The sequence below is a fragment of the Arachis stenosperma genome, chromosome 9, assembly GCF_014773155.1.
Source record: "Arachis stenosperma cultivar V10309 chromosome 9, arast.V10309.gnm1.PFL2, whole genome shotgun sequence".
NCBI classification, from domain to species: domain Eukaryota; kingdom Viridiplantae; phylum Streptophyta; class Magnoliopsida; order Fabales; family Fabaceae; genus Arachis; species Arachis stenosperma.
Window position 1 is genome coordinate 31,478,026 of NC_080385.1, and position 24,930 is coordinate 31,502,955.

Sequence of the window (24,930 nt, forward strand, 5' to 3'; positions counted from 1 at the left end):
TACTACATATTCAAATCTTTTTATGAACCAAGTCTAACCAAATTAAATTATAAGACTTAGAATATATTAGCTATAACTGATTTTTGTTATGTTAAACTAACTTGGTTATACTTGATTATAAGTAGATATCCTTAACTTACAAGTGTAAGCAATTAGTTAATATAATTTAACAAAATAGATTTAATATTAATTTTAAATTTTTTTTATTAAATAGTTTCTTATATACAAAAAAAATTAATTTATTATAGCTTGACAAAATTCACGAGCCTATAATTCTAACTTTTTTTTAATTTGACTATAGATATCTTTCACCTAAAGATGTTCATTTATGACTTAATATTTTAATTTTTTAATAAATATTTTTCACCAATAGTATTAATGATGTACAAAATTTATTATTTATTTTTTCTATCAATTTCTTATTACTTATTTATTGTCAATTTTTAAGTTATTTCTTGACAAGTCCTACCTATAAGACTATCCATACCACTATCTTATATCATAATTTAATTAACAAGAATGATGAGATTAGTTTTTTTTCCTAAGACTTATCATTAATTAATTAAAAAATATTTTAATAAATTTATTTCTTTAATTGACGAATATCAAATAAAATTAATTTATTGTGAAATTCTATATTATCCTAAAAAATTTAGCACAATAAATTTAATACTTATACTTTAAAATTAAATGAGTTTAGTTGATAAAATTAAAATATAAGTAATATTATTCTTGCACAAATTTTTATTAATATTATTATAGTAATACTTACTTGAGCAATTAAATTTAACTTATACTAATATTAAAATGGTCTTTTTACCCTTTTTTTCATTATTTTTTAATTTTATCTCTTTTTTAAATAACCTAATAAAAATAGATTAATATTTAAAAAAATTAATATTTAAAATTTTAGAAAATAATATGCATTTAGTAAAATAACATGTATTTAATATAATAAAAAAATTGAATTAAGTAAGTACTATATATGTACAAGAAAAACAAAACTAAATTATAAAATAGTATTATTTTATATAATAATAATAATATTTCTGTAAAATAAATAGACAAATAAAGTATATCGTGCCAAAGGAAGTCATCTATTTTAGAAAAACGAAAAAAGGAAGAAAAACTAATAGAGAGATAAAATGATCAATAAAAATTGGTTAAAAAAAAAAGAAAAGTAAAAGGTGTATTAAAAGAAAACTAACACAACACATGAACACAAGTGCAAGATAGTAATTTCTTCATTCTTTCCATGGGCTAAGGAAACAACTTGTCTCTATTTTATGGTGTTCTCCAAAAAAGCAAAATCACTCAATGTATTTCTATTCAATCTTATCCTTCTAATTATTTTATTATATATCTTAATGCTAAAAAAGAATGGAATAGCAGTGTACCAAAAAAATACGTGGTACATGTGAAAACCTTCCTATAGTAATTATGTTCACAATAACCCAGTTTGATTTTTTTTAATCAATATATTAGATATTATTTTGACATTCGTTATAATATTTATTAATTATTTTTAGTTTTTATCCATCTCACAATATTAAACACAATAAACAATAAAATATTTATCCTATAATTTACTTATTATTAAATAAAAATATTATGGTAAATGATGTTATAATTTTTTGGATTAACTACCAAAAATGTCTCCAAATTATTCAAACGCTATCAAAAATACACCCGAATTTTATTATCGACAAAAATGCCTTCAAATAATTTAAAAACACAACAACAATACCCAATGGTAAATATTTATTTTCAAAAAATACTTTAGAGATTGAATTTTGATGCAAGTTTTTGCAAGCATGATTATAAAAATAATATATTATTATACATAAAAATTGATAATTTTTTGTTAAGTATATAATTTTTTTATAATTATTTTTGTTAATAACCAATAATACTTTTAAAAAATCACAAAATAATATATACTTAACAAAAAATCACCAAATTTTAAGAATAATAATATCTTATTTTTCTAATTATGCTTGTAAAAAATTGCATCAAAATTCAATCTCTAATGTATTTTTTGAGAATATATATTTAATGCTAGTTTTTTTGTAAGATTATCTAACATTAAATATGTATTTCTCAAAAAATATATTAGAGATTGAATTTTGATACAATTTTTTGCAAGCATGATTAAAAAAATGAGATATTATTATCCTTAAAATTTGGTAATTTTTCATTGAGTATATATTTTTTTGTAATTTTTTTGTTAACAACTAATAATACTTTTAAAAAATCACAAAAAAATATATACTAAAAAAATTATCAAATTTTAAGAATAATAATATCATATTTTTTTAATTATTCTTGTAAAAAATCACATCAAAATTCAATTTCTAAAACATTTTTTAAAAATATATATTTATTGTTGAGTATTGTTGTTATGTTTTTAAATTATTTAAAAATATTTTTGTCGATAGTAAAATTCGGATGCATTTCTGCGTTTGAATAATTCGAAAACGTTTTTTCGTGGTTAACCAATTCTTTAATTATTATGCAAATAAAATAATATATTATGAACCATGTGGAAGTCTCATTTATTGCTAAATAGTGACTAGCAAGTTGACTAGTGCTTGAGATATTTCTTTTTGAGCTTAGTCATAATAATAACATAGCGGTCAAAATTAAATTCGTGATCCCATATTATTAGTATATTTAGTTTATTGGTTAAATTGGCTGATTTATTCTCACATAAATAAATATATATGACTAGTACTTAAGATTTTTTTTTTTTGAGCTTAGTCATAATAATATAGCGGTCAAAATTGAATTCGTGATCCCATATTATTAGTATATTAGTTTATCGGTTAAATTGATTGATCTATTTTCACATAAATAAATATATAAAATAATTAAAAATTTAAAATTAAAATTTAAAATACATATTTTATTAATATTTTAAAAATAATCAAATTTCAACTAATTATAATTAATAAAATATAATTCAATTATTATTAAATAATTATATAAAATTTTAATATCTTTTTTAATAAAAATTTTTTAATTTTGTTTTTATATTAATTTAATTATTTTAAATTTTAATATTTAATTAATTAATTTATATTTATTATATTATTATATATGATATATATTTATTGAAATATAATATTAATAAATATCATATAATTATTAAAAGAATAATTATATTGTAAATAATAAAAATATTTGATATATTTTATTTATACATGTTTGATAATATTTATATTAATAATTATGCATAATAAAAAATACAATTAATTTAAATATAAGTAAGTATATAATTAATAATTAGCTTATAAAATAATAAGAAATAGCATATGTTAATGACAAGAAGAGTATGCAGTAACAAAAAAGATTTGAGTTTGAATCACGACTTCATCAATTTTAAAATTTTTACTTGAACAATTCGATTGAACTAGTTTTCACTGATTTTAATCAATTTTTGCTAATTTTGACCGATTTCTATCAATTTTCAAGTTGAAGCGATTTTGGGATTAAAATAAATCGGTTGAAAATTTAGTTTTACCGATTTTTAATCGAACCAATCGATCTAATTTGATTTTGACAACTATGTCTAATAAAATTAAGACTAATTTTGTAGTGCTTATTATTTGAAATTTAATTTTTATTTAATTTATTTTTATAATAATTTTAAATATTTAAAATTATTTATTTTATACTTTTAAATTAAATATTAATCTTTATTTTATGTTTTAATAAATTAAATATTATTTTCTAAGTAGCATGAATATTAATTAAATTCGAGTCATGACGGTCTCTTAAATTTGTTTAGTTGGAACGCAGTTATGGAATAATAGTAGTTCATTAATAATATTTATAGTTATAAGAATTAAACTGATAATTAATTTGGTCATACGATTTAATTATTAGATTATTGGTTCAATTGATGAGTTACTGATTCATTCGATTAATCTGATGATAATTAAAAAAATATATAATTATATAAATAAAATTAAAATAATATTTTAAAATTTAAAATACAAGTTTTTATAAACATTAATAATCTAATGGTGAGCAACTGAATTTTTTTCCTCAGATAAAAAAATGTCGTGGATGCAAAAAAAACAAACGCGTGTAGTGTTTGTTTTTGTTGGTTTTAGTAGATACTATTGTAGTTTCAGAGTGTACAAAAATTATGGGTCAGTTGTATTTTTTTTTTTGGACTAAAGTCAGTTGTGTTTAATTAATAGGAGTTAGTTTTGTAGATAATTTAACGATTAGTTATTTAACTTTTTTATTCTCGAACAGATAATTTTTGAAGAAGCATGGTTGGGATGGGCTGGATTACTCTTTTTATTTTTTTTTGGTCATTCTGGATTGCTCATTTGATATGAGTATTTTTTTCTTCCATTTATGAAATTGTGATGCTAATTGGTTCGGGTTGGATATTTTTTGTCTAGGACATCTTATATTATTAGACCTAATAAAAAAAAATTACTGACTAAAAAAACATGAACAATAATAATATTGATATGAGTGATTATAATAAGAATAATAACTTGATAAGGTATTAGACGCTATGTTACTTCAGTCAGTAGTCAATTTTAAAAATAAAAAAATATCTACATATGTTAATTTTTAATTCCAAATTAAATATCCTTGCATTATTTTAAATTAAATAAATTATTCTAAAATATATTAATTTGAATCAGATAGAATTAACCATTTATTAGTTTATCATTATAAAATAGTTAAAAATTAACTAAACCCAATATTATCTGCATATGTTTTAATTAACTAAACATAATCTAATTTATTGTATATTTAAATTACAGTATCAATTTTTTTAGAGTATTTATTTTCAAATCATTTAATTTATACTAAATATTTGTCAATTTTAAATTAATATTCACTAATTTAACCTTTATAATAATACATTTGTTTAACTTATTTAATTAAAATAATTTATTTTAAAATTTATTCAACAACGTTAATTATCAATAGTTTTAATTTAAAAATTTTCAAGGATATAATAGTGTATAAATTTAAGCATGATAATTGAAATAGAGTGCCGAGGAAATTAAAACTATTATATTTATACAATACTGTATCCTTTAATTTTTAATAGAATTTTATACAATACTAGTATAAAGGTTAAATTTCCTCTAAAGTTTTCAGTACAAATTTATACAATACTATATTCTTAAAAATTTTTAAATTAAAACTATTGATAATTAACGTTGTAGAATAAATTTTAAAATAAATAATTTTAATTAAACAAGTTAAACAAATATACTATTATAAAGGTTAAATTAGTAAATATTAATTTAAAATTGACAAATATTTAATATAAATTAAATTATTTAAAAATAAATACTCTAAAAAAAATTGATATTATCATTTAAATATACGATAAATGAGATTGTGTTTAGTTAATTAAAACATATGCAGATATTATTGTGTTTAGTTAATTTTTAACTATTTTATAATGATAAACTAATAAATAATTAATTCTATTTGATTAAAATTAATATATTTTAGAATAATTTATTTAATTTAAAATAATGCAAGAATATTTAATTTTGAATTGAAAATTAACATATGGAGACATTTAATTAATATATTTTAGAATAATTTATTTAATTTAAAATAATGCACGGATATTTAATTTTGAATTGAAAATTAACATATGGAGACATATTTTTTTATTTTTAAAGTTGACTGCTGACCGAAGTAGCATAGCATCTAATACCCTACCAATTTATGTTCTTATTATAATCACTCATATCAATATTAATATTATTATTGTTCATGTTTTTCTGATTAGAATTTTTATTCTTTGTTTTTCCGCCAGGCCTAACAATATAAGACGTCCTAGACCAAAAAATTATATTTGACCCAGATAGCATCACAACTCCATAAATGGAAAAAAAAAATACTCAAACCAAATAAGCAATCCAGCCCATTCTAATCATGCTTCTCCAAAAATTACCTGTTCCAGACTAAATAATTTAAATAACTAATCATCAGATTATCTACAAAACTAACTCCTATTAATTAACACAATCTGGTCCACAATTTCTGTACACTCTGAAACTACAACAGTATCTGCTAAGACCAGTGGGAACAAACACTACACGCATTTGTTTCTCCTGCATCCATCACATTTCCTCACTTGAGGAAAAAAAAATTCACTTTCTCACAGTAGAACTCACCTAATCTAATATCAAATCTTAAACATAATTAATAATCTAAAAAAAATAATAAAATAGTCTCTAGTATAAAATATGTTCTCAATTTAAATCAACAAGTAAAAAATAATACAATTATTTAAATAACACAGCAACCACCATCATTCCACCAAAATTTACTGACTTTATTATTCAACAAAATGAACTAACAGTAACTTTAAAAAATCCAACAACAAACAACAACAGTTCTAAAAATCACAGCAACTCTAAAATATAGCAACCAGCAACAAACAACAACTCTAAAAAATTAAATGCAACATCAACAGCCACCAGATTCAAGTTTAACAATAATTCTAACTAAAGTAATAACCACCAGATTCAATAATAACTCTTAAAAAATCAAATATAATAGTAATAACCACCAGATTCAATAACAATACTAACTAAAATATGCTCAGTTTCAACAACTGTAAAATTCAATTACAATAGTCAAAAGCAATCACCAGGTTCAGTATTCAACAATTCTAGTGAAAGACCAGGGTAAAAAATTTGAAGGGAGCTCACTTGGATAACTGGTTCCCAGATCGCGACCAAAAAGATGACGACCACCACCTGACTGACCCGAGGGAGCAGGTGCAAAGATGCTGCTTGATTTCTGTCTTCTGTGAGCATTTTGCCGCCGACGAAGTGAACATAGGGCTGAAGCACGGGATCGCGACGACGACGAGGTGAGAGACTGAGAGAGCAACGAGGTGAGGCCGTGACCGTGAGAGACCGAGAGTGACAAGGTGAGCGGAGAGGCGACGACGTAATAAGGTGAGGGAATGAGGGGAGAGACGATGGATTGAGGAAAAGGGTGAGGGACTACCGAGTGCCGGTGACGAAGGAGCAGATAGACGAGTGCTGGGGGTTCCACTAGAATCACCTTGATTTCTCAGATTAGGGGCAATGGGGAGGGGGGAATAACCATTAGGCCATTAGGGTTTCGTTGAAAGAGGGTGGGGGTACTGAAAGCCAAACGACACCATTTTTATTTAAAAGAAAAAAAAAACATAACTCGAACTGGGTTGAATTAACCGGCCGAGTTACTGGTTTTGACGAAAATTCGTTGGCTCGAACCGAATTCTATCGGGTCTCATGCATAACCAGTTCGACGAGTGGCTTGGTCTGCCAGGTAATTGGGTGACCAAATTTTTGATTGAATCGGCCGGATCGAATTGAGTTTGATAACTATGATAATAATTAAGTTGGATTGGTTTAGTAATTAATTTATTAATTTATTTAAGTAAATGATAAAAATTTGTTTTATGTATGTAATAATTTATTAATTAATAATAAATTTTTAAATAGAATTCTAATTTACAACTGATATTAGTCTTTATTCCGTTAGACTGAAAAATACCATAAAAGAAATATTTCATTAATGATGATGGGTCGAAATATCTTAATTTATTAATTGAAGTGTGAATGTACAATTCGAAAAGAAGACGGGGATGAAACTGAAAATATATATAGTCTTACTCTTAACTCTTTAAGTCTTTACTCACCTCTCAAGGATAAGCAAAAATGATATCAACACCTAACTACTGTAGCTCTAGTGCTATTAATTGTATGCAATTGAAATTTTAATTGGATGTAGATGTGTTTAAATCTCTCATCAGATTCTAATTGGTTCTTGCGTTATGCCGTGCTGAACCTCTTGATGAAAGAATTTTTTATTTAATTAAATTAAAAAATATTTTATTTACTAAAACAAATATTTATAAAAATTATTATAAAAATAGATGGAATGACTTATTTCATTTATAGTATAAATGAGATAAATTTGTACATATTTTGTTTATATTGTAAACGAGATAAGACTGTATGTATGACATGTGTATATATTATTTACAGTGTAAATAAAATACGTGCAAATTTATCTCGTTTACATGGTAAACGAGATACGTGGTAAATAATAACGTTTATAGTGTAAACGAGATACAGTAAGCCAAATTTTCAACAGCTATAAAAGGATGTGCAACTTTTGGCATTCTCCACATACATTTCATATCTTCTTCTCCTCTGTTTTTCTTCCAAAAAATAGGCAAAAATATCCAGTAGTAGCAGATATGTGGTTGTCTGTGTGTATCTCAATTGTCGTATGAAAAATAGTGATAATGAGGTGATATTTGAGTGTGAGAATCCGTTACTGTTGCGCACTCAATGCGTAACTTCGTTGTCCGAGTTGAAGAGTCTGATATTGAGCAATCTTGGTGGTGTAGGGAGAAAAAAGATCAGCAAGGTTTGACATGTGCGACTAATGTTTGACATCCATAGGAGAATCATGGCGAAACAAGTGATGGAGCTTTCTGCCGAGGTTGGTGATGTTGGTGGCGGTGGTTCTGTCTACTCGACCTTTATGCAGGATGACCCACCTCTCGTACCACCACCAATTCATCTTTTCAGCCTAGTGGAAGACATGGACGTGGGTGATGAAGACTCCGACGAAGAGTACGATGCGGATGGCAACGATAGTGATTCTTCTGAAGATGATGAGGTGGAGGAGTTTGTATCAGAGACGCCGGCTGAGGCAGCGGTGAGCTATGTTTTGACTCCCTCTACCCGATTCTGGTGCTATCAGATGTACCAAGTCACTATCATACATTGGATTTGGATGTCATGCATGAGAAATCTCCGTTTTTCAACACCGAAAAAGAGGATTACAACCTAGACGGTGGGGTAGAATTTTGAGTCAGCCACATATTCAAATGCAAAGATGTAGTAATGCAGGGTGTGAAGAACTATATTTGCAAAAGTGACGAGTATCAAATGATCGAATCGAATCGATTAAAGTACCATGTGCTTTGCCGCTAAGCTGCTGCTGGATGTCCGTGGACTCTTTGTATAGCCCACTGACAGAACTTCGGATACTAGTGAGTTCAAGTTTAATTGTGACATATTTAGTCATTTATGATAGCTATATCTAGTGTAGTTTCTAACCATGAATGTTTTATTTTGTTAGGGAGGTCCGGAGGGTTGGTGGAGCGCTGATGAGCGGATAATTTATACGCTTTTTGGCATTGTTTTTAGTATGTTTTTAGCAATTTTAGTTGAGTTCTTAGTAGATTTTTATTAGTTTTTAGTTAAAATTCACTTTTCTGGACTTTACTATGAGTTTGTGTATTTTTCTGTGATTTCAGGTATTTTCTGGCTGAAATTGAGGGACCTGAGCAAAAATCTGATTCAGAGACTGAAAAGGACTGCAGATGCTGTTGGATTCTGACCTCCCTGCACTCGAAGTGGATTTTCTGGAACTACAGAAGCCCAATTGGCGCGCTCTCAACGGCGTTGGAAAGTAGACATCCTGGGCTTTCCAGCAATATATGATAGTCCATACTTTGCCCAAGATTTGATGGCCCAAACCGGCGTTCAAAGTCACCCTCAGAATTCCCAGCGTTAAACGTCGGAACTGGCACCAAAATGGGAGTTAAACGCCCAAACTGGCATAAAAGCTGGCGTTTAACTCCAAGAAGAGTCTCTACACGAAAATGCTTCAATGCTCAGCCCAAGCACACACCAAGTGGGCCCGGAAGTGGATTTTTATGTCATTTACTCATCTTTGTAAACCTTAGGCTACTAGTTTTCTATAAGTAGGACCTTTTACTATTGTATTTTCATCTTGGTTTTTCTGGTTCCCTCTCTGGGGCCGAAGCCAATGATCACTCTTGTTCTTATGTATTTTCAACGGTGGAATTTCTACACACCATAGATTAAGGTGTGGAGCTCTGCTGTACCTCGAGTATTAATGCAATTACTATTGTTCTTCTATTCAATTCCGCTTGTTCTTGTTCCAAGATATCACTTGTTCTTCAACTTGATGAATGTGATGATCCGTGACACTCATCATCATTCTCACCTATGAACGTGTGCCTGACAACCACCTCCGTTCTACCTTAGATTGGGTGAATATCTCTTGGATTCCTGATACACGATGCATGGTTGATCGCCTGACAACCGAGCGCTCGCCTAACAACCGAGCCAGCCATTCCGTGAGATCAGAGTCTTCGTGGTATAGGCAAGAACTGATGGCGGCATTCAAGAGAATCCGAAAGGTCTAACCTTGTCTGTGGTATTCTGAGTAGGATTCAATGATTGAATGACTGTGACGTGCTTCAAACTCCTGAGGGCGGGGCGTTAGTGACAGACGCAAAAGAATCACTGGATTCTATTCCGGCCTGATCGAGAACCGACAGATGGATAGCCGTGCCGTGACAGGGTGCGTTGAACATTTCCACTGAGAGGATGGGAGGTAGCCACTGACAACGGTGAAACCCTTGCATAAGCTTGCCATGGAAAGGAGTAAGAAGGATTGGATGAAGACAGTAGGAAAGCAGAGAGACGGAAGGGACCAAGCATCTTCATACGCTTATCTGAAATTCTTACCAATGAATTACATAAGTATCTCTATCTTTATCTTTATGTTTTATTCATCATCTATACCCATCTGAGTCTGCCTGACTAAGATTTACAAGGTGACCATAGCTTGCTTCATACCGACAATCTCCGTGGGATCGACCCTTGCTCGCGTAAGGTTTATTACTTGGACGACCCAGTGCACTTGCTGGTTAGTTGTGCAAAGTTGTGTTTATGCCATGGTATTGAACACCAAGTTTTTGGATTCATTACCGGGGATTATGAGAGTTGTGAAAAGTATTGTTCACAATTTCGCGCTACCAAGTTTTTGGCGCCGTTGCCGGGGATTGTTTCGTGTATGGACAACTGACGGTTCATCTTGTTGCTTAGATTAGGTATTTTTCTTCAGAGTTCTTAAGAATGAATTCTAGTGTTTCATGATGATCTGTTGAAATCTGGCTGGCTGAGAAGCCATGTCTAATCTTATTGGACCGAGGTTTCAACTGATCATCACAAGAGCTTGTTGATCTCTATCAATCTTGCTATTGGAGCAATGATCTGCTAAGGCTTGGCTGGCCATTGGCCATGTCTAGTATTTTGGACCGAAGCTTTCTTTGAAAGCTTGGCTGGCTGTGAAGCCATGTCTAATTCCTGGACCGGAGTCTTAGACTAGCATTGCAATGATTCCTGGAATCCAAATTAAGAATTCTGAAACTTTTATTTTCTATTTCCATATAATTTTCGAAAAAATCCAAAAAAATTTCAAAATCATAAAAAACCAAAAAAATATTTTATGTTTCTTGTTTGAGTCTAGTGTCTAATTTTAAGTTTGGTGTCTTGCATGCATTGTTTATTTGATCTTGGTTCTATTTTCAAGTCAATAGTACAGGAAACTGAAGATTCAGAACATGCAGCAGAGGAATTACACAGAAAAAGCTGGGCGTTCAAAACGCCCAGTGAAGAAGGACAGACTGGCGTTTAAACGCCAGCCAGGGTGCCTGGTTGGGCGTTTAACGCCCAAAAAGGTAGTGCATTGGGTGTTAAACGCCAGAATGTGCACCATTCTGGGCGTTTAACGCCAGGATGGCACAAGGGGGAGGATTTTGTTTTCAAATCAATTTTTTTTAAGTTTTCAAAGTTTTTCAAAATCAAATCTTTTCCAAATCATATCTTTTCAATCAAATATTTTCAAAATCAATTTCTTTCCTTCTTCAAAGATACTTGCTATCAATTAATGATTTGATTCATCATTTCAAGTATGTTGCCTTTTCTGTTGAGAAAGGTTTAATGTTTGAATCATATCTTTTCTTGTTAGGCAAGTCATTAATTTTTAAAATCAAATCTTTTTAAAAATTGTTTTCAAATCATATCTTTTCAATCACATATTTTTTTTAAACCAATCATATCTTCTTAACCTCATCTTTTTCAAAATAGTTTTCAATCAAATCTTTTTGACTTCTAATTTCAAAAGCTTTTTCAAAAATCACTTGATTCTTTTTCCACTTTGAGTTTTCGAAAATTATCAATCAATTTTTCAAAATGATTTTAAAAACTTTTTAATTAATTTTCGAAAATTCTCTTCCCCTCTTCCCACATCCTTCTATTTATGGAGTACCACTCATTCTCAATGCACAATTCGAACTCTATCTGATTAAGTTCGAATTCTTCTACCTCTTTCTTCTATTTTTCTGTTCTTCTGACACCTCAAGGAATCTCTATACTGTGACATAGAGGATTCCATATTTTCTTGTTCTCTTCTCTTTCATATGAGCAGGAGCAGAGACAAAGGCATTCTTGTTGAAGCTGACCCTGAACCTGAAAGGACCTTGAAGCGAAAGCTAAGAGAAGCTAAGGCACAACTCTCTACAGAGGACCTAACAGAAATCTTCAAAGAAGAAGACATGGCAGCCGAAAACAACAACAATGCCAACAATGCAAGGAAGGTGCTGGGTGACTTTACTGCACCTACTCCCGACTTCTATGGGAGAAGCATCTCTATCCCTGCCATTGGAGCAAACAACTTTGAGCTTAAGCCTCAATTAGTTTCTCTAATGCAACAGAATTGCAAGTTCCATGGACTTCCATTGGAAGATCCTCATCAGTTTTTAGCTGAATTCTTGCAAATCTGTGACACTGTCAAGACTAATGGGGTTGACCCTGAGGTCTACAGACTAATGCTATTCCCTTTTGCTGTAAGAGACAGAGCTAGGACATGGTTGGACTCACAACCTAAAGAAAGCCTGGACTCATGGGAAAAGCTAGTCAATGCCTTCTTGCCAAAGTTCTTTCCACCTCAAAAATTGAGTAAGCTTAGAGTGGAAGTCCAAACCTTCAGACAGAAGGATGGAGAATCCCTCTATGAAGCTTGGGAGAGATACAAACAATTAATCAGAAAATGTCCTTCTGACATGCTTTCTGAATGGAGCATCATAGGTATTTTCTATGATGGTCTCTCTGAACTATCCAAGATGTCTTTGGATAGCTCTGCTGGAGGATCTCTTCATTTGAAGAAGACGCCTGCAGAAGCTCAAGAGCTGATTGAAATGGTTGCAAATAACCAATTCATGTACACTTCTGAAAGGAATCCTGTGAACAATGGGACAAATCAGAAGAAAGGAGTTCTTGAGATTGATACTCTGAATGTCATTCTGGCTCAGAACAAGATATTGACTCAACAAGTCAATTTGATTTCCCAAAGTCTGTCTGGAATACAAAATGCACCAAGCAGTACTAAGGATGCTTCATCTGAAGAAGAAGCCTATGATCCTGAGAACCCTTCAATGGAAGAGGTGAATTACCTAGGAGAACTCTATGGAAACACCTATAATTCTTCATGGAGAAATCATCCAAATTTCTCATGGAAGGATCAACAGAGACCTCAACAAGGTTTCAACAACAATAGTGGTGGAAGAAACAGGTTTAGCAATGGCAAGCCTTTTCCATCATCTTCTCAGCAACAGACAGAGAATTCTAAGCAGAACCCCTCTGACTTAGCAACCATGGTCTCTGATCTAATCAAAACCACTCAAAGTTTCATGACTGAAACAAGGTCCTCCATTAGGAATTTGGAGGCACAAGTGGGACAGCTGAGCAAGAAAGTTACTGAACTCCCTCCTAGTACTCTCCCAAGCAATACAGAAGAAAATCCAAAAGGAGAGTGCAAGGCCATCAACATGGCCGAATTTGGAGAGGAAGGAGAGGAAGTGAACGCCACTGAGGAAGACCTCAATGGGCGTGCACTGACCTCCAATGAGTTCCCTAATGAGGAACTATGGGAATCTGAAGCTCAAAATGAGACCATAGAGATTCCATTGGACTTACTTCTGCCTTTCATGAGCTCTGATGAGTATTCTTCCTCTGAAGAGGATGAGTATGTCACTGAAGAGCAAGTTGCTAAATACCTTGGAGCAATCATGAAGCTAAATGACAAGTTATTTGGAAATGAGACTTGGGAGAATGAACCTCCTTTGCTCACCAAAGAACTGGATGACTTGTCTAGGCAGAAATTACCTCAAAAGAGACAAGATCCTGGGAAGTTTTCAATACCTTGTACCATAGGCACCATGACCTTCAAGAAGGCTCTGTGTGACTTAGGGTCAAGTGTAAACCTCATGCCTCTCTCTGTAATGGAGAAGCTAGGGATCTTTGAGGTGCAAGCTGCAAGAATCTCATTAGAGATGGCTGACAACTCAAGAAAACAAGCTCATGGACTTGTAGAGGATGTTTTGGTGAAGATTGAAAACCATTACATCCCTGCTGATTTCATAGTCCTAGAGACTGGGAAGTGCATGGATGAAACCATCATCCTTGGCAGACCCTTCCTAGCCACAACAAAGGCTGTGATTGATGTTGATAGAGGCGAACTGATCATTCAAATGAATGAAGAATCCTTTGTGTTTAAGGCTCAAGGATATCCCTCTATCACCATGGAGAGGAAGCATGAAGAGCTTCTCTCAAATCAGAGTCAAACAAAGGCCCCACAGTCAAACTCTAAGTTTGGTGTTGGGAGGCCACAACCAAACTCTAAGTTTGGTGTTGAACCCCCACATTCAAACTCTAAGTTTGGTGTTGGGAGGTTCCCACATTGCTCTGATCATTTGTGAGGCTCCATGAGAGCCATCTGTCAAGCTACTGACATTAAAGAAGCGCTTGTTGGGAGGCAACCCAATGTTATATTTTATCTATTTTCTTTTGTTATTTTATGTTTTTTGTAGGTTGATGATCATGAGAAGTCACAAAATCAATTGAAAAAGCAAAAACAGAATGAAAAACAGGAAGAAAAATAGCACACCCTGGAGGAAGAACTTACTGGCGTTTAAACGCCAGTAAGGCTAGCAAGTGGGCGTTTAACGCCCAGTCTGGCACCATTCTGGGCGTTTAACGCCAGAAAGGGACACCAGACTGGCGTTAAACGCCAGAAAAGGGCAAGAACCTGGTGTTAAACGCCAGAAATGGGCACCAGCCCGGCGTTTAACGCCAGAATTGGCTCAAAACATGATTTTGCATGCCATTTGGTGCAGGGATGACTTTTCCTTGACACCACAGGATCTGTGGACCCCACAGGATCCCCACCAACCCCACCACTCTCTCTCTTCTTCACCCATTCACCAATCACCTCAACACCTCTTCCCCAAAAACCCTTCACCTATCAAATCTCATCTTCCTCTTCACCACTCACATCCATCCTTCATAAAACCCCACCTACCTCACCATTCAAATTCAAACCACTTTCCCTCCCAAACCCACCCTCACTTGACCGAACCTTACCCTTCCCCCTCCCCTATATATACCCTTCTTCACCCCTTCATTTTCACACAACCTAAACACCACTTCTCCCCCTCTTTGGCCGAACACAAAAGCCTTTCCCTTCTTCCTCATTTCTTCTTCTTCTACTCTCTTCTTTCTTCTTTTGCTCGAGGACGAGCAAACCTTTTAAGTTTGGTGTGGTAAAAGCGTTGCTTTTTCGTTTTTCCATAACCATTTATGGCATCCAAGGCCGGAGAAACCTCTAGAAAGAGGAAAGGGAAGGCAAAAGCTTCCACCTCTGAGTCATGGGAGATGGAAAGATTCATCTCAAGGGTGCATCAAGACCACTTCTATGAAGTTGTGGCCTTGAAGAAGGTGATCCCCGAGGTCCCTTTTTCACTCAAAAAGGGTGAATATCCGGAGATCCGACATGAGATCCGAAGAAGAGGTTGGGAAGTTCTTACCAACCCCATTCAACAAGTCGGAATCTTAATGGTTCAAGAGTTCTATGCCAATGCATGGATCACCAAGAACCATGATCAAAGTGTGAACCCGGATCCAAAGAATTATCTTACTATGGTTCGGGGGAAATACTGGGATTTTAGTCCGGAAAGTGTAAGGTTGGCATTCAATTTGCCCATGATGCAAGGAGATGAACATCCTTACACTAGAATGGTCAACTTTGATCAAAGGTTGGACCAAGTCCTCACTGACATTTGTGAAGAGGGCGCCCAATGGAAGAGAGATTCAAGAGGAAAGCCGGTTCAATTGAGAAGGCATGACCTCAAGCCCATCACTAAGAAAAGGATGGAGCAAACAAGAGACCCCTCTCATCATGAGATCCCTGAGATGCCTCAAGGGATGCACTTTCCTCCACAAAACTATTGGGAGCAACTGAACACCTCCCTAGGAGAATTGAGTTCCAACATGGGACAACTAAGGGTGGAGCACCAAGAACATTCCATTCTCCTCCATGAAATTAGAGAAGATCAAAGAATCATGAGAAAGGAGCAACAAAGACAAGGAAGAGACATTGAGGAGCTCAAGCACTCCATAAGACCTTCAAGAGGAAGAACAAGCCGCCATCACTGAGGTGGACCCGTTCTTTAATCTCCTTGTTCTTTATTTTCCTGTTTTTCGAATTTTAGTGCTTATGTTTATCTATGTTTGTGTCTTGTGATCATTAGTGTCTATGCCTAAAAGTTATGAATGTCCTATGAATCCATCACCTCTCTTAAATGAAAAGTGTTCTTAATTGAAAAAGATAAGAATTGCATGAATTTTGAATTTTATAACAGTTTAATTATTTTAATGTGGTGGCATTTCTTTTGTCTTCTGAATGTATGCTTAAACAGTGCATATGTCTTTTGAATTTGTGATTCATGAATGTTGGCTCTTGAAAGAATGATGAAAAAGGAGACATGTTACTGAGGATCTGAAAAATCATCAAAATGGTTCTTGAAGCAAGAAAAAGCAGTGAATTCAAAAAAAAAAGAGAAAAATTTCGAAAAAAAAAACGAAAAAAAAGAAAGAAAAAGAAAGAAATAAAGTTGTGATCCAAGGCAAAAAGAGTGTGCTTAAGAACCCTGGACACCTCTAATTGGGGACTCTAGCAAAGCTGAGACACAATCTGAAAAGGTTCACCCAATTATGTGTCTGTGGCATGTATGTATCCGGTGGTAATACTGGAAGACAGAGTGCTTTGGGCCACGGCCAAGACTCATAAAGTAGCTGTGTTCAAGAATCATCATACTCAACTAGGAGAATCAATAACACTATCTGGATTCTGAGTTCCTAAAGAAGCCAATCATTCTGAGTTTCAAAGGATAGAGTGAGATGCCAAAACTGTTCAGAGGCAAAAAGCTAAAAGCCCCGCTCATCTAATTAATACTGATCTTCATAGATGTTTTTGGAATTCATTGCATATTCTATTCTTTTTATCTTATTTGATCTTCAGTTGCTTGAGGACAAGCAACAATTAAAGTTTGGTGTTGTGATGAGCGGATAATTTATACGCTTTTTGGCATTGTTTTTAGTATGTTTTTAGCAATTTTAGTTGAGTTCTTAGTAGATTTTTATTAGTTTTTAGTTAAAATTCACTTTTCTGGACTTTACTATGAGTTTGTGTGTTTTTCTGTGATTTTAGGTATTTTCTGGCTGAAATTGAGGGACCTGAGCAAAAATCTGATTCAGAGACTGAAAAGGACTGCAGATGCTGTTGGATTCTGACCTCCCTGCACTCGAAGTGGATTTTCTGGAGCTACAGAAGCCCAATTGGCGTGTTCTCAACGGCGTTGGAAAGTAGACATCCTGGGCTTTCCAGCAATATATGATAGTCCATACTTTGCCCAAGATTTGATGGCCCAAACCGGCGTTCAAAGTCACCCTCAGAATTCCCAGCGTTAAACGCCGGAACTGGCACCAAAATGGGAGTTAAACGCCCAAACTGGCATAAAAGCTGGCGTTTAACTCCAAGAAGAGTCTCTACACGAAAATGCTTCAATGCTCAGCCCAAGCACACACCAAGTGGGCCCGGAAGTGGATTTTTATGTCATTTACTCATCTTTGTAAACCTTAGGCTACTAGTTTTCTATAAGTAGGACCTTTTACTATTGTATTTTCATCTTGGTTTTTCTGGTTCCCTCTCTGGGGCCGAAGCCAATGATCACTCTTGTTCTTATGTATTTTCAACGGTGGAGTTTCTACACACCATAGATTAAGGTGTGGAGCTCTGCTGTACCTCGAGTATTAATGCAATTACTATTGTTCTTCTATTCAATTCCGCTTGTTCTTGTTCCAAGATATCACTTGTTCTTCAACTTGATGAATGTGATGATCCGTGACACTCATCATCATTCTCACCTATGAATGTGTGCCTGACAACCACCTCCGTTCTACCTTAGATTGGGTGAATATCTCTTGGATTCCTGATACACGATGCATGGTTGATCGCCTGACAATCGAGCGCTCGCCTGACAACCGAGCCAGCCATTCCGTGAGATCAGAGTCTTCGTGGTATAGGCAAGAATTGATGGCGGCATTCAAGAGAATCCGGAAGGTCTAACCTTGTCTGTGGTATTCTGAGTAGGATTCAATGATTGAATGACTGTGACGTGCTTCAAACTCCTGAGGGCGGGGCGTTAGTGACAGACGCAAAAGAATCACTGGATTCTATTCCGGCCTGATCGAGAACCGACAGATGGATAGCCGTGCCGTGACAGGGTGCGTTGAACATTTCCACTGAGAGGATGGGAGGTAGCCACTGACAACGGTGAAACCCTTGCATAAGCTTGCCATGGAAAGGAGTAAGAATGATTGGATGAAGACAGTAGGAAAGCAGAGAGACGGAAGGGACCAAGCATCTTCATACGCTTATCTGAAATTCTTACCAATGAATTACATAAGTATCTCTATCTTTATCTTTATGTTTTATTCATCATCTATACCCATCTGTGTCTGCCTGACTAAGATTTACAAGGTGACCATAGCTTGCTTCATACCGACAATCTCCGTGGGATCGACCCTTGCTTGCGTAAGGTTTATTACTTGGACGACCCAGTGCACTTGCTGGTTAGTTGTGCGAAGTTGTGTTTATGCCATGGTATTGAACACCAAGTTTTTGGATTCATTACCGGGGATTATGAGAGTTGTGAAAAGTATTGTTCACAATTTCGCGCTACCAAGCGCATACATGTTTAGCACCCACCATGTCCCAAGACCATCGACAGTTGGACAGCAGCCTCATCTGTAAGGTCATCCTGCTATTGATACAATCTAATCCATCCGTCAGCATTCCTATCCTACAAGGTACAGTTCGACAAAGCTATCATTTCAAACCCTCCTATAAAAAGTCTGTATGGTGAAGCAAAAGGCAATTACACAAATATACATAAACTGGAATGAGTCATACAATAAAATATCAAAATTGCTATAGACACTGTAGACAAACTGAAACGACAGTTATAAAATAATGATCAGAGATACAAACTAAATTAAAGGATAACTAAAACATACATGAATATATATATATATATATATATATATATATATATATATATATATATATATATATATAAAATGTTGATGTACTCAAAAAGTTTTCATATCAACAAGACTAAATTTTGTAATTAACTTTCAATGTATTTACTATATTTAATTACCTTGGTTAGCTACAAGCAATTCCAAATTGAAGAATAATCGGAATAAAAAAGAACTACCAAAAAATAAAATTGTAATGCTAACCTCATCTATCTGTAACAGGTCTAGCAATAGATGCTATCGGAGGACCCTCGTATCGTGCTGGTCCCTGCGCTCCTGCGTCAACCCTATTAATTTGTCACCGATTACAAGAATAACATGAGTTCAATTTACGAGATGTCATAATGAGTTACAAATTCAAAACACAACCAAAACAAAAATAATAGTTACCTCGCTGCCATAGGATACATGAAAACCTGTTGGTTAGGTAGACACCACTGAGAAAATCTTTGGTATATTTAGGACATCAACAGCGGAATATAGTCGGCGATGTCTGTCGTGCCTCAGTGTGTAAAACCCGATCAAACTGTAATTAATTAAATAATAAATTAAATAGGAGCGAATATGGTTAGAAAATTTAGCAATCGGAATTTGATAATTTAAATATGATATTTGGACTCAGTAAATTTTTCTGAGACAGAAAACATAGTTTTTTGAATAAAAATGTGCATTGGAAATTTGACAGGCAGTACTGGCTGCGATCTGTCTGGTACTGTGGCTGAGAAAATTAATTAGAAGGGAATAATTTTAAGAAATAAGAATTTATAATTTGGGAAGATATAAATATTTAAAATACGATTTAAAACTCTAATCTTAAAGGTTTTGCCCCAAAATGGGGCCAACGGACTAAACCAAGTGAACCGAGCCCAAGTGGGCCCAATACCCAATATATATAAATATTAGTTATGAGCATTTTAGCTCATTTACCCTAAAGAATGAGGGGGCGTATAGAGAGAAGAGAGAAAGAAAACCTAGCTTCCCAAACTTCAAATCACCATAACTTTCTCTCCGGAACTCCGATTGACGAGCCGTTTGCGACCACGCATTGCTCTTCTCTTCTTCTTCGATTCTATCTAGGTATTATGGTAAGCAGTTTGTCCTTCTCTGCCCAGTTTTGATTTTTTCCTTTGAAAACGTGATTGGCTATCACAACTAGAAAATGGATTAATACAGACAGATTTACAGACAGATTTAGTCTTTATTACAGACGAATTTTTAGTTATCGATGAAATTACCGATGGATTTTATCCCTCTGTAAAAGCCTCGTCAGAAATTATTTACAGACGGATTTTTACCAATTACCGACGGATTTTTTCTCTGTAAATTCTCCATCCATTTCCCTTAAACGTTGAATTTTTCGACGGATTTTCTGACGAATTTTCCGTCGGTAATTATAGACTAATTTTCTGACAAATTTTCTGTCTGTAATTTAAACCTTGAAAAATCATCTCACACTCTGAATACAGACAAAAAATCCGTCTGTAAATCCGTCAGTAAGGTAAAATAGAATATTTTTTAGATTTTTTCAATTACAAAATAAAATTGTTTTCATATAAAATAAATATAAATATAATACAAATTTTTATCTAATTTGTATTCGAATATTTATAAAATTTCAAAAAATAAACAAATTCATCGTATTATCAAACTAAAAGAAAAGTACTATAAACAAGCAAGTCAATATAATTCATTAGTCCATAAGCATATTGAGCAACATTAGTACGATCCAAGTAGTCTATGCAATTCGTTCTTAAGACCCCATCTTGAAGCACCTCGGGTCTGACACTGTACTCTTTGTTCTCATCACCACTATAATAACAATTATTAACTTCTGCTTCCCTATCAACATCCTTGTCCATGCTAGCTTGTTTTGTCAGAGTTACCAATGGAATTCTTATTCCTGCATTATATTAAATAAAATCACCAATAAAATTATTAACTAGTACTTCAAACAAAAAGCAATTATTAACTGCTGCAGAGACAAGCAGAAAAATTTCTAGTTATTGCTTAATACAAAGATCATCTGATAAATCATCAAAATATATAAAAAATAATTCAATGAAAAAATACATCAGCAAACAGCATCCAAAGTGCTGTTATAGAAAATACCATGTGAAGAAATATTGGAACAGTCCCTCTGGTGTCAAGTTTGGTATCAGGGAGCAGTAAAAGATGCCAATCAGCTTCAACGCATATGCAGCCACTTTTCCCAGTTGGGTCAACACATTGGTAGCTTTGCTGCTGAAGTAATTGATCCAATAAAGTCAAAATAACACCCAAGAATAAAAAACTGAAACGGTTGGAGGGAAGAGCAAGTTACCGTCTTGAGTGTCGATGCAAATCCCAATGGAGGAACCTCAGTCAATTTTCTTCTTTCATATTTTTGTTGATAGACCTAACAGTATTAGCAAACTCGGCTCGCAGAATAGTTTCTCGTGGCTTCTTCTCATGTGTCTTGAACAAAAAAATGAAAATAAAAAAACACTCTAGTTTAGAGGTTAGACATAATCGAGAAATTTAATATTCCTAACTGTTCGTTAGAAATGGGAAGCTGCCTACCTTAATCAAGTTCAATATGATAATTGGATTTCCATATCTCTTAACAAGATTTTCAAAATGAAGCCTTGTGGCTTCAAAAGTGTTGTCCTTCTTTGATACTAGAAAAAGAAAAAAGAAGCAAAAAAGCTCTCAGAAAAAATTACACAACAAGCAAGCCATAACAAGCAGAGAATTGTTGCTTCCATATCATACATATAATGTCAGGTTTTATGTTCAGTGGAGAGGCTTCTTGAGACCAGAATAGAGGGATTGAACCTCGGATCTGCACCATGGAACTTATTTTCATCGGGCTTCCATCACGAGCATCTGCAAAGACTATCTGCTCTGTCTCAACATCATTAGCTACTCTTCCCTTTTCATTCACTCATCGTTTCAGATATCTGCACCACAAGATACAACAAGCAAGGAATATGTCAAGAAATAAGTAAGATAAAAATGGCAAAATTTGCATGAAAATGCCAAGTTTCTGGGTGATAAATCACCCGTTTACATGAGTTTCATGGATTGAAGTACTTGGCAGAAACTAGTAAAAAAACCTCAATTAGAAAAATTAAAATATAAACAAAAGCAGATGTATATCTTCAAGGACTACAAGTGTAAAAAATTGAAACAGAATGTAGCTTTATCATGTGACAAACTCATATAAAGGATTAGAAAAGTACAAACCTTGTCCCAGCATAGTGCCACGAGCACCTAGCAATGGTAGTCAAGTGAAAATTCCTACTAGAAATAGAAAGTTTGACCTACACAGCATGCCATAAATGAACAACTGTCAACAAGAAAATGCATAACCTTTTATGAGGAATAGATATTTCTAGCATTTCTTTCTAGCACTTATAGGAGAGGCTTGATGACACCAATACAGCGATAAAAAATACTACCTATATTAAATTATCATTTTGTGTGAATACTACTAATTCGTGGTTTAATGATTGTAGCATTAACTCTATCACATAAAATGCCAGCAATAGCATATATAAAGTTACATATGGTAAAAACTAGACATTTCAAATGAAATTAATAAACTAGACAATTATAGAAACCAATCAGAAGCATAAAAATTCAGATCAATGTCATCTTGTGAAAATTCTCAGATTTCACATATACAACAATTCATGAATCACACCTTAATAAACAGGAAGCATCAAAATCCCAATTCAAAAAACACAAAAACAAAATAGATTTCTCTTCTATTTCACCTCTTTTCCTACTTCTTATGGCACGTAGATGAGCACGAGCTAGGGCAGCTGCGTTTAATGCAACAGATGCAGTCAAGTCACCAAGAGAATCCCACTGCTCAACCACCCTTTTATATATTACATTGGAAGTCTGAACCCTCTCCAACATACATATTATGCACTGTCATGCTCTGTAATATTCACAATTACTATCAACATAATCTCATAATTAGCATATAATTAGGACATGAATCCTATAATCCTTCCATTTTGTTTAAGAATTAGGCAAGTAGAACTAAATTATATGCAAGGATGTAGATCTTTAATCAGCAATCAGCATTTATCTCATCTAAGTGACATTTATCAAAAACTATATCCCTCCCCAAATGAAAAAGTGACAACTTTTTACTGTACTCCCTCTCATTTTCATTAAAACAAACACGTAGTCTTCAAACTAATAGACACAATTTTATTTTCAAAAGAAAAAAAGAATCACTTGCTACGAACAAGGTTATGAAGTGATTCAACTGAAATAGGAGCTGCTGTGTTTGCATTAAGAATTTCTTTTGTTTGCTTAACCTGCTTCTTCAATTTTTCCATAGCCTTGGGAAATTTCCTCACATCTATTCCACCACCAACTTGTTTATTGAACTCATCTACAAAATGCTCCACCAACCGTAGTTTCATATTCTGGCCACCCAGCTTTGCATTCCAACGTACATCCTTAACCTACACAAATTACAAAGTGAGTGAGGAAGTTAAGAGGATTAAGTTTTATATCCGAATTTCTCTTCTTTGATTGGTTCAACAATGAAAATAGTATGTAATGATATGCAGTTAAAAGCAATTAACCCCAAAATGGATGATGGAAGCTCTGGTACAAATTAAAGCCTCTCGCAATTACTCAAGTTAAGGTATTTCAGCCATGACAGATGCTTAATGCTTTCGGGCAAGCTTCTCACACTGCTGTGACATATTGATAAGTCCTTCAATGATGAAAGGATGCTTATATTGTCTGGTAGTAGAGAAAGGATGGAACAGTAATCCAGTTTTAGCCATTCAAGTAGAGCTGATAACACCAATTTATTTGTGTTGTGGTTAAGCTGTGTCAACGAGAACTCTCTGAGACCAATGCAGCTATAGAAGGAGAGTGCCTTAAGAGATTGATGATGACTAGAAACTTCTTAGTTCATTACAATCATTTAGAAAGAGATAACCCAGCCTTTGAGAAGATAAAACAAATTGGGGAATTTGCTGCAGACTCTTGCAGTTGGAAACATTTATTTCTTCAAGATTTGGGGCCTTGGAGAAATCTGGGAGCTCGACTAGGTGTGATGAATAATTAAGATCTACTAGCTCCAGATTTACAAGATTCTGAAGAAGAATTAAAATAAATGCATGAGCCCAATCTTTTTAAAACGATATACATGCGTTTAAGCAAAAAAGAACTTGCACTGCATACCTGGACACCTTTCCAAAGCTTCTGCCTCCTCATGTGTCCTCTTTCAGTCAGGATTCCCAAACCCCAGTCACATAGCCCTTAACATCAAACCTTCGAACCAAAAAAAATCTAATTAGACCCGATAAAAGTATCAACTCCACAGCTCTAAGCAAACCTATTCCTTCAACCCAGACAAAGAAAACCAAGAAAGGTCAACTCCTTTATATAAACCATTAGAAAACCTGAACCAAAGGCAACATAAACATTAGCTGAAACAAGAATGGCCTTCACAACAAATAGCTATCAGGTAATTTTTCACATGAAAGGGAAACTAAAAAAATATAAAAAATACATTCAAATCGAAGCAAAGCTAAAAACTATGATGTGTAGAGACAAATATATCGCTGATGGCAAAAGTTAGAGA

At 33.5% G+C, this 24,930-nt stretch overlaps 1 non-coding gene and 1 pseudogene across 1 annotated transcript; both read right to left on the bottom strand.

The window, feature by feature from the left end:
• Nucleotides 1-12,850: 12,850 nt before the first annotated feature.
• On the bottom strand, nucleotides 12,851-12,958 carry LOC130952652 (small nucleolar RNA R71). Its single transcript, XR_009074830.1, has one exon. It is a non-coding gene; the product is annotated as a small nucleolar RNA R71 (small nucleolar RNA).
• Nucleotides 12,959-20,857: 7,899 nt separating this feature from the next.
• LOC130949340 (phosphoinositide phosphatase SAC2-like) lies at nucleotides 20,858-24,560 on the bottom strand (annotated as a pseudogene).
• Nucleotides 24,561-24,930: the final 370 nt, after the last annotated feature.